This window comes from Colobus angolensis, unplaced genomic scaffold (genome assembly GCF_000951035.1).
Source record: "Colobus angolensis palliatus isolate OR3802 unplaced genomic scaffold, Cang.pa_1.0 Scaffold130, whole genome shotgun sequence".
Taxonomy (NCBI): Eukaryota; Metazoa; Chordata; class Mammalia; order Primates; family Cercopithecidae; genus Colobus; species Colobus angolensis.
The window spans coordinates 906,085-910,715 of record NW_012114253.1 but is presented as its reverse complement, the minus strand read 5'-3'; positions in this window follow the sequence as shown (position 1 = coordinate 910,715).

Here is a 4,631-nt window from a genome sequence, read left to right as displayed (position 1 = left end):
GGCTCCAGGAAACCACCATCAATTGATAGAAGTAGGTACTCAATATAGAACCTATTTTCTATCTAGTGTAGAGGTTACGGGCCAGAAGTCAGAATGACCAGTGTCAGATGTCCAGCTCTGCCACCTTCTAGCAATATGTCCATGGACAAATTTATCTAACCTCTTTTATCCTCAAATTCCTTGTCTGAAAAATGCTGCTAATCATAGCTCCTCTGCTGCCTACAGGAATGAGGACTAAATGAGAATAAAGCGCTCAATTCAGGGACTGTCATTTTGTAAGCAAGCTCTAGCCAGAATCCTAGGTTCTTGCACTCCTCCACCCTCTATTCCGCCTTCCACTTAAGTCTGGTCATCCTTCAAGGCCTGAGTAGAATCAATCCCTCCTCTGAAAAGCTGTGGCTACTAAACTTTTTGCCTGTTCTTGTTCAATTTCGTTGCCTGGCATCTGTGTCCTTTTTTCTAATGTAGAGGAATCCATTTCTCAGAAGTCATTTGGCAGGAGGCAGAAGTGCCTCCCATTGTGGAAGCAAAAATCTCCAGATGTTTGTTTTCCCAGCTTCCCTTGCAGCCTGGGTGTGGTCAGGTGACCTTGGTTCTGCCAATCAGACATTCCCACTGCAGATTCTGCAGGGGCTGAGAGACAGTGTCTAGAGGCAGCAGCAGCTAGGCTGGAAGTGGTTCGCACATCTGCTGCTAGATGTGGGTCAGGATTGGCAGTACAAGCTGTAGCTTTCGGGCTCTGCTGTTTCTCACTTGACCAGTTCTGTGGGTGATTTTGACAGTTCCTTGGCCCCGAGGGCTCTGAGCTTGGTTCTCCCGCTTGCCAGTGCCCTGGTACTAACTCAATACCCTTCCAATAAGTTCCCTTGCTGCTTAAATCAGTCAGTTTCTGTTGTAAGCAAGACCCCTGCAGTAAGTCCTTTGTCCCCTTCACTCTCACCTCTAAGGTTCCTGCAGCACCAAGGATCTCCCCACTCCTTGAACCCAGCAAGCCCTGGCTCTGACCATGGTCATGTCATTTTATGGCTCTGTCACATCTCCACTACTACAGGCTCATAGCCCCCTACCCAAAACTCTAGGGGCCAGAAATGATTCAGGATTCAGAAATTTTCAGATTTTAGAAAGGTCATTTGGTACATATTCTGGGGCTACACCCAGTAATCAACTATATCAATATGTTCACAAACAGTGGGTTTTCTTAAGGCTATACATGGGATTGGTTCAGGGAAGGTTTTGCATCGAATGAGTTTTGGTGGCAAATTTATGGAAATACTTTCAGTTTTCAGTTATGAATTTCATGATGGCATCTAGTGAAATGATGAAAAAATTTCATGATGGCATCTGTGACTTTCAGATCGCAGATAAGGGATTACAGCCCCATAATAAAGATTAATGGCTGGCCAGGTGTCATGGCTCATGCGTATAATCCCAGCACTTTGGGAGGTCAAAATGGGCAGATCACTTGAGGTCAGGAGTTCGAGAACAGCCTGGCCAATACAGTGAAACCCCAGCTCTACTAAGAATACAAAAATTAGCTGGGCATGGTGGCAGGCACCTTTAGTCCCAGCTACTCAGGAGGCTGAGGTGGGAGAATTGCTTGAACCCGGGAGGTGGAGGTTGCGGTGAGCCGAGATTGTGCCAGCCTGGGTGACAGAGGGAGGCTCTGTCTCCAAAATACTAGCTAGCATTTACTGAGTACTTACTGTATGCTAGGAACTGTGCCAGGTGTTAATCCTCACCTCCACGCTAAGGTAGATATGATTTTTTAAATTTATTTATTTTCAGACAGAGTCCTGCTCTGTTGCCCAGGCTGGAGGGCAGTGGCGTTATCTCGGCTCACTGCAATCTCCGCCTCCCGGGTTCAAGCAATTCTCCTGCCTCAGCCTCCTGAGTAACTGGGATTAGAGGCATCCGCCACCATGCCTGGCTAATTTTTGTATTTTTCATAGAGACGGGGTTTCACCATGTTGGCCAGGCTGGTCTCGAATTCCTGACCTCGTGATCTGCCCGCCTCGGCCTCCCAAAGTGCTGGGATTACAGGCGTGAGCCACTGTGCCCGGCTGGTAGATATGACTTTTATGCCCATTTTATAATTGAGGAAGTTGAGCATAGGGCAGAAACTTGAACTAAACTTTAAACTTGAACATATGGCAGAAACTATCCGACACTGGGAAGAGTTTATTATTTTAACAGATGGGAAAATGGAGGCTCAGAGAGGTGAAGTGACTTTCCCTCTTCACGAAACAAGAAAGCAGCAGGTTACGATTCCGAGCCATCACGCAATCTCCCTTTGAAGGAGGGCAACAAGGCGCCCCTGGGCGTCCAGCCCAGCCCACTCCTCCCTACCCCCAACTCTGCCTCTCTCTTGCTATCTAGAGCTTCACCTCACCACCCGACCCTTGTCTGTCACAAGTCTAGGTTGCAATGAGCAGGCAAACAAGGAAGAAAATGCCAGCCCAGAGAAACATTTGCTCCAGCAAGTGAGCAAAGGAGAATGCAAATTCCTTTTCAGGAACTTGCTTCCACAGGCAAATATCTACGCCTGCACTGACTGGTTATAAACATGCTAAACCCCCAGGTGATTTCAATTCATTGAATTCTGGGCTTGGCTCTCTCTGCCTGCTTAGTCCTCAAGTGTCTCCAGAGTCGGTGTTCCCCCAAACTTGGAGTTTCACAAATCTGCAGTTTTAAAAAGAAAAGACACAGCAAGTGATACAGAAATGCCACCTAAGGGCATTAAGTAACCACAGCTCCCAGAGACCTATCTCCATCCTTTCTAGATATTACGGGCATTTTAACGCCAGCATAGGAGTACACTTAGCTGTATTAAAATCATCATGACAATTGTTCTTCTTTTGTGGCTGACAAATTAAGCCCTCAATTAGCAGCATAGCTATCCTGGTACCCAGCAGATGGCTGACCTCCATTTAAAAGGGAAATTCCTCATGGTAAGAAGCAGTCTCACTCAATCCATCTCTCCTACCCTAGAACAATTTTAGCTGCCTGTCATAAACACTTTCCAGAGCGAAGTGCCTTCCATAACCTAAGAGGCAATCACCTATTTTCAGCCTCATTTTACAAGTGAGAAATCTGTGGCTCAGAGAGGTTAAGTAACATGACCAAGGGCACACAGTTAATGAAGTGATAGAGCAAAAATTTAAGCTTGAGTCTGTTTAGCTGCAAAATCACCATTCTGTAATACCTTTCCAAGAAACAGAGATGCAAAGAACATAATCTGATAAGCACATACCTTGCTTTAGTGAGAGGACCCTAGGAACAATAGTTGAACAAGCAGAACAAACTGTCAGAACCAGCATCTTGAAGTTTCCAAAGAACTCGGATTCACATGGTGCTTGGGCCCTTGAAAAACACATTAGGAATTCTGTGCCATGCTCTTACCATCCCTCCATTGAAAGAAAAGTGCAATGCCTCACCAAGATCTGCTGTTTCTGGCTGCGAATTAATATGGATCTGCAGCAACTTCAATTCTTGCCTTCTCAGAAGAAAAAATTGAGGGGCATAAGGCAGAAGGAAAGACTGAGGCAAGTTTCAGAGCAGAAGTGAAAACTTTTTTTTTTTGAGACGGAGTCTCGCTCTGTCTCCCAGGCTGGAGTGCAGTGGCCAGATCTCAGTTCACTGCAAGCTCCGCCTCCTGGGTTTACACCATTCTCCTGCCTCAGCCTCCCGAGTAGTTGGGACTACAGGCGCCCGCCACCTCGCCCAGCTAGTTTTTTGTATTTTTTAGTAGAGACGGGGTTTCACCGTGTTAGCCAAGATGGTCTCGATCTCCTGACCTCGTGATCCGCCCAACTCGGCCTCCCAAAGTGCTGCCAATACAGGCTTGAGCCACCGCGCCCGACCGTGAAAACTTATTAAAAAGCTTCAGAGTAGGATGGAAAGGAAGTAAAGTACACTTGGAAGAGGGCCAAGCGGGCAACTTCAGGCAGTCAAATGCCCTGATTCTTCCCTTGGGGTGGGCTGTCCGCATGCTCTGTGACCTGCCAGCACTTGGGAGGGAGCATGCGCAGTGTGTTTACTGGCGTTGTACGCATGCTCCTTTGAGGCGTTCTTCCCTTACCAGGTGAATGTGCCTAGCAGGTCATATATCAGTTAAACTCCGCCATTTTGCCTCTTAGTAGGCTTGTGTGAGCCCACCTGTCCAATTCCTGAGATCTTATCCGGGAGCTGCTGATCACCAGCTTCAGCTGTTCCTGTTTATTGGAAGACTGCCTTTCCCTGGTGCTGGCTGCAGCCAATTATTATTTTAGAGAGACGGTTAACAACTGCCTGCCCATCACCTGGTGGTCACCTGACATTCCTGGTGTGTGGGGGGTGGGGGTGAGGGGAGCCCTCCCCTGCTCTGTTCATGTCTGACTATACCTACTACTACCTACCATAACACTACATTTGCTGTCTGACTATACCTACTACTGTCTACCATAACACTACCATTTGCTAACATTTCACAACATTTGCTTTCTCTGTATGTATATACACATATATATCAGCACTGGCCAATGTAAATTTCTGTGATGATGAAAATGTTTTGTACCTTCACGGTCCAATACTGTAGCCACTGGCCACATGTAGCTGTTGTACACTTAAAATGTAGTCACTGTTAGGCCGGGCGT